The sequence below is a fragment of the Schistocerca cancellata genome, chromosome 8, assembly GCF_023864275.1.
Source record: "Schistocerca cancellata isolate TAMUIC-IGC-003103 chromosome 8, iqSchCanc2.1, whole genome shotgun sequence".
Taxonomy (NCBI): Eukaryota; Metazoa; Arthropoda; class Insecta; order Orthoptera; family Acrididae; genus Schistocerca; species Schistocerca cancellata.
In genome coordinates this window covers 87,024,348-87,039,163 of record NC_064633.1, presented here as the reverse complement: position 1 = coordinate 87,039,163, position 14,816 = coordinate 87,024,348, and positions in this window count along the sequence as shown.

Sequence of the window (14,816 nt, the reverse complement as noted above, 5' to 3'; positions counted from 1 at the left end):
CGCGTTTACCGCCGGCCGCCAGGGCGGGACGCCAGACCCTGTTTACACCGCAGCGAACACGAGCCAACGAGCACGAGCACTGTGTCTGGTGCAAAGGCTGGGCGCGCGTCGGCAAACCGCACTCGGTCGTCTTCTGTTCGCATTCGCGTCTGTTCTCTCGTGTTCCGCTGCCTGTCGCTCTTTCGCCGAACCAACAAAGTAAGCGCTCCATTTCGGTGCTAGTAATACAGAAATCTTTCTCTACTAGCTCGTCTACGTTTGTTGTTGTTGCGCGGGCGATGGAGTGGTCTGAAGAGAACGTATTGTTGCTGATAGAATATACACTCCTGGAAATTGAAATAAGAACACCGTGAATTCATTGTCCCAGGAAGGGGAAACTTTATTGACACATTCCTGGGGTCAGATACATCACATGATCACACTGACAGAACCACAGGCACATAGACACAGGCAACAGAGCATGCACAATGTCGGCACTAGTACAGTGTATATCCACCTTTCGCAGCAGTGAAGGCTGCTATTCTCCCATGGAGACGATCGTAGAGATGCTGGATGTAGTCCTGTGGAACGGTTTGCCATGCCATTTCCACCTGGCGCCTCAGTTGGACCAGCGTTCGTGCTGGACGTGCAGACCGCGTGAGACGACGCTTCATCCAGTCCCAAACATGCTCAATGGGGGACAGATCCGGAGATCTTGCTGGCCAGGGTAGTTGACTTACACCTTCTAGAGCACGTTGGGTGGCACGGGATACATGCGGACGTGCATTGTCCTGTTGGAACAGCAAGTTCCCTTGCCGGTCTACGAATGGTAGAACGACGGGTTCGATGACGGTTTGGATGTACCGTGCACTATTCAGTGTCCCCTCGACGATCACCAGTGGTGTGCGCCCAGTGTAGGAGATCGCTCCCCACACCATGATGCCGGGTGTTCGCCCTGTTTGCCTCGGTCGTATGCAGTCCTGATTGTGGCGCTCACCTGCACGGCGCCAAACACGCATACGACCATCATTGGCACCAAGGCAGAAGCGACTCTCATCGCTGAAGACGACACGTCTCCATTCGTCCCTCCATTCACGCCTGTCGCGACACCACTGGAGGCGGGCTCCACGATGTTGGGGCGTGAGCGGAAGACGGCCTAACGGTGTGCGGGACCGTAGCCCAGCTTCATGGAGACGGTTGCGAATGGTCCTCGCCGATACCCCAGGAGCAACAGTGTCCCTAATTTGCTGGGAAGTGGCGGTGCGGTCCCCTACGGCACTGCGTAGGATCCTACGGTCTTGGTGTGCATCCGTGCGTCGCTGCGGTCCGGTCCCAGGTCGACGGGCACGTGCACCTTCCGCCGACCACTGGCGACAACATCGATGTACTGTGGAGACCTCACGCCCCACGTGTTGAGCAATTCGGCGGTACGTCCACCCGGCCTCCCGCATGCCCACTATACGTCCTCGCTCAAAGTCCGTCAACTGCACATACGGTTCACGTCCACGCTGTCGTGGCATGCTACCAGTGTTAAAGACTGCGATGGAGCTCCGTATGCCACGGCAAACTGGCTGACACTGACGGCGGCGGTGCACAAATGCTGCGCAGCTAGCGCCATTCGACGGCCAACACCGCGGTTCCTGGTGTGTCCGCTGTGCCGTGCGTGTGATCATTGCTTGTACAGCCCTCTCGCAGTGTCCGGAGCAAGTATGGTGGGTCTGACACACCGGTGTCAATGTGTTCTTTTTTCCATTTCCAGGAGTGTATTTGAACGCCCAAAGTTACGAATACAAAAACTTCTTAAAATAGGTCGTTGGTGTCTGTTCTTTCCGGTACATTCGAAAGAACATACATCTCCTATATACACTGAGAGCCAAAGAAACTGATACACCTGTCTAATATCGTCTAGCGCCCCCGCGAGCATGCAGAAGTGCCGCATCACGACGTGGTAGGGACTCGACTAATGTCTGAAGTAGTGCTGGAGGGAACTGACACCATGAATCCTGCAGGGCTATGCGTAATTACGAGGGGGTGGATATCTTTTCTGAACAGCACGTTGCAAGGCATCCCATATACGCTCAATAATGTCCATCTCTGCGGAGTTTGGTGGACAGCGCAAGTGTTTAAACTCAGAAGATTGTTCCTGGAGCCACTCTCTAGCAATTCTGGACGTGTGGGGTGTCGCATTGTCCTGCTGGAACTGGCCAAGTCCGTCGGAATGGACATTGGACATGAATGTATGCAGGTGATCAGACAAGGTGCTTACGTACGTTTCACATGTCAGAGTCGTATCTAGACGTATCAGGGGTCCCATATCACTCCAACTGCACACGCCCCACACCATTACAGCGCCTCCACCAGCTTGAACAGTCCCCTGCTGACATGCAGGGTCCGTGGATACATGAGATTGTTTCCATACCCATACACGGCCATCTGCTCCATGAAATTTGAAACGAGACTCGTCCGACCAAGCAACATCTTTCCAGTCATCAGCATACCAATGTCGGTGTTGACAGGCCTAAGCGAGGCGTAAAGCTTGGTGTCGTGCAGTCACAAAGGGTACAGGAATGTGCCTTCGCCTCCGAAAGCCCATATCGATGATGTTTCGTTGAATGGTTCGCACGCTGACACTTGTTGATGGCCCAGCATTGTTATCTGCAGCAATTTGCGGAAAGGTTACACTTTTGTCGCGTTGAACGATTCTCTTAAAAAGTGGTTCAAATGGCTCTGAGCACTATGGGACTTAACTCCTGAGGTCATGTCCCCTAGAACTTAGAACTACTTAAACCTAACTAACCTAAGGACATCACACACATCCATGCTCGAGGCAGGATTCGAACCTGCGACCGTAGCGGTCGCGCGGTTACAGACTGTAGCGCCTAGAACCGCTCGGCCACCACGGCCGACCGATTCTCTTCAGTCGTCGTTGGTCCCGTACTTGCAGTATCTTTTTCCGGCCGCAGCGATGTCGGAGATTTGATGTTTTACCGGATTCCTGATATTCACTTTACACACGTGAAATGGTCGCACGGAAAAATCCCCATTTCATCGCTGCCCCGGAGATTGTGTGTCCCATCGCTCGTGCGCCGACTATAACGCCACGTTCAAACTCACTTAAATCTTGATAACCTGCCATTGTAGCGGCAGTAACCGATCTAACAACTGCGCCAGACGCTTGTATTCTGCCAGTTTACATATCCCTTTATTGGAATACACATGCCTATACCATTTTGTTTGGCGCTTCAGTACTCATGAAATATCTGTGAACGTCACGGAAATTCTGATTTAAGTCGACCGTTGGTGTCTATTGTTTCGGATATGTCCGAAATAAAATACAACAATCGTTAGTGTCTCTTCTCGGATATGTTCGAAACAAGACACTACACATATAATTGTACTCATAAAATATCTCTGAACAATCACCGACATTTTGTGTTTTTTTGGGTTTAGTTATATATAAAATCCCTGATCACAATTAATCAGAAGATAGTAATTTTGCAGTCTCTGTTACTAAGAATTCAGGTTTAATGCTGGTATATGTTAATACAAAAATTGAAGTGTCGATATTCTTAGTCATTGTCAATATGTGATTCAAAGGGAAAACTCTGAGGGTTCAGACATGTATGTCTTGAATACAGCGGTCTAGCACTGACTGAATGGAATGCCATTAGTCCAGTTGCCCGAGGAGTTCGAAGGGCGCTGCTTGTCGAAAAAGGCCTCACTCTCCAGCACCTAAACGCTACCGACGTGCGACAAGGTCTCTGCGCTGTGATGAAATGTCGGCTAAGGAAGTTCAGACGGGCTAACTACCGTCTGAAGACATTCGTTAGGGCGACACTCAAGGTGGCCTTAATAGAAGTAAGGAGGACGATGAATTTTGCAGCTGCTAGGTCGGAGAAAGGAACCGCATATGACTCAACACTACGAATCTGATAATGCTGCGACTATGTCCAGTAAGCCAAGTAACGGTTTAAGTGACTGCTATAAATCTGAACCACTCGGTGTCACTGCAAAGACTAATTTAATGGAATGAAAATTAAAAGCCATGTCACTCTGACATTTAATTTCCAATTCACATTTCTGTTCCTCTGTCGTAATTGTTACTAAATTAAAAATAACTGAACGTCACAATCGTTTGCTATAAAATGTAACACGATTTACAATCGCTTGTATTCATTAAAGCAATTGAAAGTTTACGTTATAACTTATCCACACATGCACCTATGGAATGGATACGTTGTTTGGCTGTTGACATGTTTATGATAATATCTGTGAGAGAGTATGTGTATAAATGAAGACTGAAGCGACTGCCACGGTTGCGCGTGTGGGTGGGATTTAATTCCTACCACGCGAAGTGATTGATTTCTTTGTTTACTTTGCTGACTGTCGTTGCTAGCAAACTGCATTGCTATTTTCAGCCCTGTGGTTAAAAGAGCAGTCAAACTACTGCGAAAGTATTTAGGCGGGGTTATTTGAATTTGTCGAGGACGATTAAGTTCTGCCTTGCCTCAATATTTGCATGGTTAATCTCGTCCGCTATAGAATCTGATTGCCTCGTCGATTATATTAGTCCTACATTACGGCGGGGTTAATTAAATGCATATCCTTGCGCTGCACAAGTTACCTGCGTGCAGCGATTAGGCTCACCGCAGGCCGATATGAATACGGGGTAGCGGAAGTAATTTATCGAGAGTTTTGTGAAGCCAAACTCGACAGTGTTTCCCGTAATTTCCGCAACGTCGTTAGTGGCTGACTCATTTAGAACACAAGTCGACTCACTGCAACAAGTCGCCGAAGCCAGTGCCCTCGCATCAGCAGCCGAGCGACGCTAACCACTGGGGCACGAAGTCTGTCTCCAAAGAAATACACAGCGCGTTTCAAAAAGAATATGCGTACAACAAAGTATTATTTTGTCCAAAGTATCGATCGCTGCGCCTCGGCTCGGCTATTGGAGAAACGAACACATAGTCTAGTTTATACAGGGTGTTTCAAAAATGACCGGTATATTTGAAACGGCAATAAAAACTAAACGAGCAGCGATAGAAATCACCGTTTGTTGCAATATACTTGGGACAACAGTACATTTTCAGGCGGACAAACTTTCGAAATTACAGTAGTTACAATTTTCAACAACAGATGGCGCTGCAAGTGATGTGAAAGATATAGAAGACAACGCAGTCTGTGGGTGCGCCATTCTGTACGTCGTGTTTCTGCTGTAAGCGTGTGCTGTTCACAACGTGCAAGTATGCTGTAGACAACATGGTTTATTCCTTAGAACAGAGGATTTTTCTGGTGTTGGAATTCCACTGCCTAGAACACAGTGTTGTTGCAACAAGACGAAGTTTTCAACGGAGGTTTAATGTAACCAAAGGACCGAAAAGCGATACAATAAAGGATCTGTTTGAAAAATTTCAACGGACTGGGGACGTGACGGATGAACGTGCTGGAAAGGTAGGGCGACCGCGTACGGCAACCACAGAGGGCAACGCGCAGCTAGTGCACCAGGTGATCCGACAGCGGCCTCGGGTTTCCGTTCGCCGTGTTGCAGCTGCGGTCCAAATGACGCCAACGTCCAAGTATCGTCTCGTGCGACAGAGTTTACACCTCTATCCATACAAAATTCAAACGCGGCAACCCCTCAGCGCCTCTACCATTGCTGCACGAGAGACATTCGCTAACGATATAGTGATGACGGCGATATGCATGTGGGCAGCATTTGGTTTACTGACGAAGCTTATTTTTACCTGGACGGCTTCGTCAATAAACAGAACTGGCGCATATGGGGAACCGAAAAGCCCCATGTTGCAGTCCCAACGTCCCTGCATCCTCAAAAAGTACTGGTCTGGGCCGCCATTTCTTCCAAAGGAATCATTGGCCCATTTTTCAGATCCGAAACGATTACTGCATCACGCTATCTGGACATTCTTCGTGAATTTGTGGCGGTACAAACTGCCTTAGACGACACTGCGAACACCTCGTGGTTTATGCAAGATGGTGCCCGGCCACATCGCACGGCCGACGTCTTTAATTTCCTGAATGAATATTTCGATGATCGTGTGATTGCTTTGGGCTATCCGAAACATACAGGAGGCGGCGTGGATTGGCCTCCCTATTCGCCAGACATGAACCCCTGTGACTTCTTTCTGTGCGGAAACTTGAAAGACCAGGTGTACCGCCAGAATCCAGAAACAATTGAACAGCTGAAGCAGTACATCTCATCTGCATGTGAAGCCATTCCTCCAGACACGTTGTCAAAGGCTTCGGATAATTTCATTCAGAGACTACGCCATATTATTGCTACGCATGGTGGATATGTGGAAAATATCGTACTATAGAGTTTCCCAGACCGCAGCGCCATCTGTTGTTGAAAATTGTAACTACTGTAATTTCGAAACTTTGTCTGCCTGAAAATGTACTGTTGTCCAAAGCATATTGCAACAAACGGTGTATTTCTATCGCTGCTCGTTTAGTTTTTATCGCCGTTTCAAATATACCGGTCATTTTTGAAACACCCTGTATTAATAGCCGCTAGATGTCAGTTGTCTTCTGTTTTGCTTGGTAACCGTCGTATGTTTAAAATGGCTACTCCGCAGCAATCATTTTGTGCTCTCGCGTTTGCGAAGTGCAATTCCGTCATTACAGTGCAAAGGCGTTTCAGGTTGAGGTACAAAATTGATCCTCCGAATGCGTGGAACATTCGCAGATGGTATCGACAATTTCTTAGATACAGGATGAGTACATAAAGCAAAGATGACTGGCCGCCCTCGTGTTCCTGAAGAAAATGTTGAGCGAATTGAAACTGCTTTCCAATGAAGTCCTTCTAAATCAACACGTCGTGCCAGTCGGGAGTTACAACTGCCTAGAACAACAATCTGGCGTGTTTTGAGACGTCGGTTGGTTATGAATCCGTACAAGTTACAGCTGTTACAAGCTTTGCGTCCTGATGACACACGCTAACGTATGGCATTTTGTAACAAGATTCTTAATGCAATTTACCATGATAACTCTTTCACACAACGGATTGTGTTCAGTGATAAGCGACTTTCCATGTTAGTGGTCAGGTAAACAAACACAATGTTCGAATTTGGGGCCTACAGAACCCACATGCAGCCATTTAACGTGTAGGAGATTCGCACAAAGTCAATGTGTTTTGTGCGATATCCCGTTCATCTGTTTACGGCCCATTCTTGTTTGATGGAAACACGGTTAGCGGTCAGCAGCATCTCGCTATGTTACAAAACTGGTTGTTTCAGCGTCTCCACGAAGACAACTGTAATATATTGATTAGTCCTTGCTATTGTAGTGTTATCTTGAAGCTGTGAGAAAGAAGGACAGACGTTCCAAGGCGCGGAAGCAGAGACGATGCTGAGGGCAGACGAAACTAGGAGAAATATTGTTACATGACGTAAACAGTGAGGGGAGAGCCTTGCGAAAATGCAAACGACCCCCAGACGCGGTCCCAGGGAGTTAGTTACACTTCAAGGAATTCACATGTAACTTCATATGTCGTCCAGACGCTGTGATAGGTTGCCACAGTAGAACTTTGTAGCCAACAGGCACGTACTAGCGTATAAGGCCAGCTTGATACCAGCCCTGAGAGCAGCAACGTCAGTAGACTCACAAGGGTTAGAAAGAGAGAGAAAACGCCAAAAACTGTTGACCCAGCAGTCCTACTGCGGGGAGCCCGAGGGGCGGGGCTAAATGACGTATAACAATAATGTTGCAAGCCTTATTTGGCAGAGCAGTTACGTTTAGCTTTCAGCTGAACAATGTTGATACCGAATACGGACTTAGTTAGTGCAACTGCATTAACATCCCAGCCTTAGGAGCAGTGGAGAGGACCTAACTAAATCGCGATTGGCAGGCACCTGTAAGAGACCTACGGGATTGGCTGGGTGGCTTTAAGTGGGAGAAACAGAGCCCCCACGCGAGCCTTTAAAACCGCTAGAGTCCGCATTTTGGCACAGTTCTCAGTCAGACGATCTGGGCGCCGAATCCGCGTCCATCGACTCCAGCCTCTGTCCAGCTCCGCGTAAGTCTGCTCTCTCTCTCACTTGGAGTGCCTCAGTGGACAGTGTCAGTTTCAGTATGTTTTGTTTTGCAACTAAGCTGTTGCCTTCAGATACTGATAGTGTTTGCTACTGTGGTTAGCGTCCACTTCTGGGACTTCTGCACTGGCTTCTATAGTAACAGTGTTATTCATGAAACTTCCTGGCAGATTAAAACTGTGTGCCCGACCGAGACTCGAACTCGGGACCTTTGCCTTTCGCGGGCAAGTGCTCTCCTGCAGGAGAGCTTCTGTAAAGTTTGGAAGGTAGGAGACGAGATACTGGCAGAAGTAAAGCTGTGGGTACCGGCCGTAAGTCGTGCTTCGGTAGTTCAGATGGTAGAGTACTTGCCCGCGAAAGGCAAAGGTCCCGAGTTCGAGTCTCGGTCGGACACACAGGTTTAATCTGCCAGGAAGTTTCATATCAGCGCACACTCCGCTGCAGAGTGAAAATCTCATTCCAGTGCTATTCATGCTTTTTCTAACCCTAGAATTAGCCTCCAGTGTACTAGTTAGTACTGTCTGGGATAAACAACAATATCAAAACCCTATTTGTCCACGAGTCTCCACAACAAGTTCCCTATCGAGTCTCACCACCTGCATTTCTAGTAAATACCTGTATCAGTGTTGGCTCAGATAGAAGAAAACAATGAAATGCCTTCACTGTGAATTGTCCTTCTGCCTTCTGCTCTGTACCACTCGCGAGCGCAGACTGACCAGCAACCCCTTTTTTCCCTCTCCCACCTATGTCAGGGCACAACTTCATTTTTCAAGAAGGGGGTCTTCCTCACTGGAGTCTCCAAGTGCGTGAATATCTAAACGAAACTCTACCGAAACGTTGGATTGGTCGACAAGGAGCTGGCGACTTAGCATGTCTCAGCTGGGCTCCACGGTCACCGGATTTGACACCCTCTGACTCCTTCCTGTGGGATTTCGTTAACGACAAGTTTATGTATCACCACTCCCACTGAACCTGGAAGAGTTGAAGGACCGGATCCGTAATGCCATAGCATCAGTGACGAAGGACATGCTTGCCCGAGTATGTTGTAGAATTTTGGAACACGTATTATGTTCGAGTATAATGACTTTTCTGGAGACTAGAAATCTACTCTGTAGAAATCAACATAGGTTTCGAAAAAGACGATCGTGTGAAACCCAGCTCGCGCTAGTCGTCCACGAGACTCAGAGGGCCATAGACACGTGACGCCAGGTAGATGCCGTGTTTTTTGACTTCCGCAAGGCGTTTCATAAAGTGCCCCACAGTCGTTTAATGAACAAAATAAGAGCATATCGACTATCAGACCAATTGTGTGATTGGATTGAAGAATTCCTAGATAACAGAACGCAGCATGTCATTCTCAATGGAGAGAAGTCTTCCGAAGTAAGAGTGATTTCAGGTGTGCCGCAGGGGAGTGTCGTAGGACCGTTGCTATTCACAATATATGTAAATGACCTTATGGATAACATCGGAAGTTCAATGAGGGTTTTCGCGGATGATGCTGTAGTATATGTAGAGGTTGTAACAATGGAAAATTGTACTGAAATGCAGGAGGATCTGCAACGAATTGACGCATGGTGTAGGGAATGGCAATTGAATCTCAATGTAGACAAGTGAAATGTGCTGCGAATACACAGAAAGAAAGATCCTTTATCATTTAGCTACAATATAGCAGGTCAGCAACTGGAAGCAGTTAATTCCATAAATTATCTGGGAGTAGGCATTAGGAGTGATTTAAAATGGAATGACCATATAAAATTAATCGTCGGTAAAGCAGATGCCACACTGAGATTCATTGGAAGAATGCTAAGCAAATGCAGTACGAAAACAAAGAAAGTAGGTTACAGTACACTTGTTCGCCCATTGCTTGATTGCTGCTCACTGGTGTGGGGTCCATACTAGATGGTGTTGATAGAGGAGACGGAGAAGATCCAACGGAGAGCAGCGCGCTTCGTTACAGGATCATTTGATGATCGCGAGGGCGTTACGGAGATGATAGATAAACTCCAGTGGAAGACTCTGTAAGAGAGACGCTCAGTAGCTCGGTGCGGGCTTTTGCTGAAGTTTCGAGAACATACCTTCACCGAAGAGTCAAGGAGTATATTGCTCCCTCCTACGTGTATCTCTCGAAGAGACCATGAGGATAAAATCAGAGAGATTAGAGCCCACACAGAGGCATAACGACAATCTTTCTTTCCACGAACAATACGAGACTGGAGTAGAAGGGAGAACCGATAGAGGTACTCAAAGTACCCTCCGCCACGCTTGCGGAGTATGGATGTAGATGTAGAATTTGAGTATCGATGTGATATTGTTCGTGTCGCTGTTGGAGGACATATTGAGTATCTATAATCTCAACTTGAGAGGTTCGTAAATATATGTGTAAAGTTTCATATTCGTATGTCTTAAAGTTTAATATATGCATTCGAAACACGTATATTCTTTTTGAAACACACTGTATACTCGAAAAAAGAAAGAAAAAGACACACTACGAAGGAATTATCCGAATGGGATGGAAGTCGGTTGGTTGGTTGGTTGTTTTGGGGATGGAGACCAGACAGCGAGGTCATCGGTCTCATCGGATTAGGGAAGGACGGGGAAGGAAGTCGGCCGTGCCCTTTGAAAGGAACCATCCCGGCGTTTGCCTGGAGCGATTTAGGAAAATCATGGAAAACCTAAGTCAGGATGGCCAGACGCGGGATTGAACCGTCGTCCTCCCGAATGCGAGTCCAGTGTCTAACCACTGTCTCACCTCGCTCGGTGGAAGTCGGTATAAAGACAAAAAAACGGATTACGCTTTGAGAAAAATTGAATAAATTGTGCGAGAGAAAGAGAGCATCACAAATTGAGCAAGTCAATAACGCGTTGGTCCACCTCTAGCCCTCGTGCAGTCAGTTATTCGGCTCGCCATCGATTGACAAAGTTGTTGCATGTCCTCCTAACGGTGATAAATTTTGTGCAGTTGGTGCATTAGATGGTCAAATTCCCGAGCTGGTTGGAGGACCCTGCCCTTAATGTTCCAACCGTTCTCAATTGGAGAGATATCCGGGAACTTGGCCGCTCAAGGTCGAGTATGGCGAGCACGAAGACAAGAAGTAGAAACCCTCGCCTTGAGCGGGTAGGCTTCGTGTCGAGAATACTGTCGACGTACCGCTGTGATATAAAGATGTCGCAGATGACAACCAAAGGGATCCTGCTATGAAACGAAATCTCACTCCAGATCATCACTCTTGGTTGTCGGACTGCACGGTTGGTACCCCACCACTGTCCGGGGCATCTCCAGACCTGTATTTGCTGGTCGTCGGGTCTCAGTTCGAAACACGACTCATCAGTGAAGACACTTCTACTGTAGTCGATGAGGTTCCAAGCTGAAGGCATCTCTGGAGACGCCCTGAACAGCAGTGGGATACCTACCTGACTTTCGTCCGTCATGGGGCTCGACAACCATTAATTTCATTACATAGCAGAACCCCTTTGGTTGTCAGCAACGGCATCCTTCCAGCACAGCGCTAAGCCGACGATATTCTACGCCTCGTTTTGTTACCCTTCATGGCAAAGCATGCTAGGTTTACATTTCAGCAACGTAATGCCCTTTGTGTAAACGGCGAGAGATTCTCCTTCTTGTCTTCGCGCTTGCCAACACTACCTTGGCCAGCAAGGTCGGCGGATCTCTCCCCAATTGAGGAAGTTTGGAGCACTACGGGCAGGCTCCTTCAACCAGCTGGGAATAACGACGATCTAACGCACCTATTGGACAGAATTTGGCACCATATCCCTCAGGAAGTCGAAACAAGGCCCCGGGAGTAGACAACATTCCATTAGAACTACTGACAGCCTAGGGAGAGCCAGTCATGACAAAACTCTACCATCTGGTGAGCAAGATGTATGAGACTGGCGAAATACCCTCAGACTTCAAGAAGAATATAATAATTCCAATCCCAAACAAAGCAGGAGTTGACAGATGTAAAAATTACCGAACTATCAGCTTAATAAGTCACGGCTGCAAAATACTTACACGAATTCCTTACAAACGAATGGAAAAACTGGTAGAAACCGACCTCGGGGAAGATCAGTTTGGGTTCCGTAGAAATACTGGAAGAAATACTGACGCTACGACTTATCTTAGAAGAAAGATTAACGAAAGGCAAACCTACGTTTCTAGCATTTGTAGACTTAGAGCAAGCTTTTGACAATGTTGATTGGAATACCCTCTTTCAAATTCTGAAGGTGGCAGGGGTAAAATACAGGGAGTGAAAGGCTATTTACAATTTGTGCAGAAACCAGATAGCAGTTATGAGTTGAGTGGCATGAAAGGGAAGCAGTGGTTGGGAAGGGAGTGAGACAGGGTTGTAGCCTCTCCCCGATGTTATTCAACCTGTATATTGAACAAGCAGTAAAGGAAACAAAAGAAAAATTCGGAGTAGGTATTAACATCCATGGAGAAGAAATAAAAATTTTGAGGTTCGCCGATGACATTGTAATTCTGTCAGAGACAGCAAAGGACTTGAAAGAGCGGTTGAACGGAATGGGCAGTGTCTTGAAAAGAGGATATAAAATGAACATCAACAAAAGCAAAACGAGGATAATGGAATGTAGTCGAATTAAGTCGGGTGATGCTGCGGGAATTAGATTAGGAAATGAGACGCTTAAAGTAGTAAAGGAATTTTGTTATTTGGGGAGCAAAATAACTGATGATGGTCGAAGTAGAGAGGATATAAAATGTAGACTGGCAATGCCAAGGACTTCCTGATACTTAAATCTATAGGTTATTTAAGAGTCAGGAAGTCGTTTCTGAAAGTATTTGTATGGAGTGTAGCCATGTATGGAAATTAAACGTGGATGATAAATAGTTTGGACAAGTAGACAATAGAAACTTTCGAAATGTGGTGCTACAGAAGAATGTTGAAGATTAGGTAGGTAGGTAGATCATATAACTAATGAGGAGGTATTGAATAGAATCGGGGAGGAGTTTGTGGCACAACTTGACTAGAAGAAGGGATCGGTTGGTAGGACATGTTCTGAGGCATGAAGGGATCACCAGTTTAGTATTGGAGGGCAGCGTGGAGGGTAAAAATCGTAGAGGTAGACGAAGAGATGAATACACTAAGCAGATTCAGAAGGATGTAGGTTGCAGTAGGTACTGGGAGATGATGAACCTTGCACAGGATAGAGTAGCATGGAGAGCTGCATGAAACCAGTCTCAGGACTGATGACCACAACAACAACATCATCGCTCAGTAAGACATCCAACAACCCTATCATTCAATGTCGAGGCGAATAACTGCTTGCATAAGGGCCAGAGATGCATCAACGCGTTACAGACTAGCTCAGTTTGTGAATCTCTTTCTCGTGAATAACTCATCTAATTTTCCTGAAAATGTAAATATTTGTTTGTTTGTAAACGTACATCACATCTACTGATGTCCGCCCCATTCTTATAATTTCTTCGTGGTGTGTCTTTTTTTGCCTCCTAGTGTATCTATTTCATTTGATTTAAAATGGGACGCACCTGGAGACAGCACGTGAAACGCGAGCAGCTTACTGAGAAACCTTTATTCCTCCTAGTCACATGTTGTTGGACTGCAGGCTATTGTTGATAACAGCCCTAAGCTCTCTAGAGGCAAAATGTTTGTCTGGCCTAGTAGCAAGTGAATTCACGTCGGTATGTGACCGGAACACCTGTGTGAGTCACTTGCCTCCCCCACGCCCTCCTCCGCCACCAGAGCCCTAACGAGGTGGCCACGGCAGCAGCGCGTGTCCGGCTGAGCTGGTTATTGCTGGCCGCGCCTGGAATGCCAGGGCTGCGTCACTTCCGTGGAGTTCCCAGGGGGCCGGCCCGACCTGACCAGACCTGACTCAACACGAGCCTTTATAGCGGCCTTCTGGGCAACCAGCTGGCTCTAAACTGCGTTCACGCGGCGCATATTTTACGGCAATGTGTGGCAGCAACAGCGTTGCCTTCAATAAGGCTGCAGTATTTGGCTACATTGCAATGTGGCCGGACGACGTTGTGGCTACAGCAAGCTACTGTTGCTGTTGAGCTGAAGCAGGGCTCGTACATATTTATAATATTCTCTAAATACACTACTGGCCATTAAAATTCCTACACCACGAAGATGACGTCCTACAGACGCGAAATTTAACCGAGAGCAAGAAGTTGCTGTGATATGCAAATGATTAGCTTTTCAGAGCATTCACACAAGGTTGGCGCCGGTGGCGACACCTACAACGTGCTGGCATGAGGAAAGTTACCAACCGATTTCTCGTACACAAACAGCAGTTGACCGGCGTTGTCTGGTGAAACGTTGTTGTGATGCCTCGTGTAAGGAGGAGAAATGCGTACCATCACGTTTCCGACTTTGATAAAGGTCGGATTGTAGCCTATCTCGATTGCAGTTTATCGTATCGCGGCGTTGCTGCTCACGTTGGTCGAGATCCAATGACAGCAGAATATGGAATCGGTGGGTAATATGGAACGTCGAGGTGGATCGCAACGGCCTCATATCACTAGCAGTCGAGATGACAGGCATCTTTTCCACATGGCTGTAACGGGTCGTGCAGCCACGTCTCGATCCCTGAGTCAACAGACGGGGACGTTTGCAAGACAACAGCCATCTGCAAGAACAGTTCGAGGACGTTTGCAGCAGCACGGACTATCACCTCGGAGACCATGGGTGCGGTTACCCTAAGACGCTGCATCACAGACAGGAGCACCTGCGATGGTGTACTCAAGGACGAACCTGGGTGCACGAATGGCAAAACGTCATTTTTTCGGATGAATCCAGGTTCTGT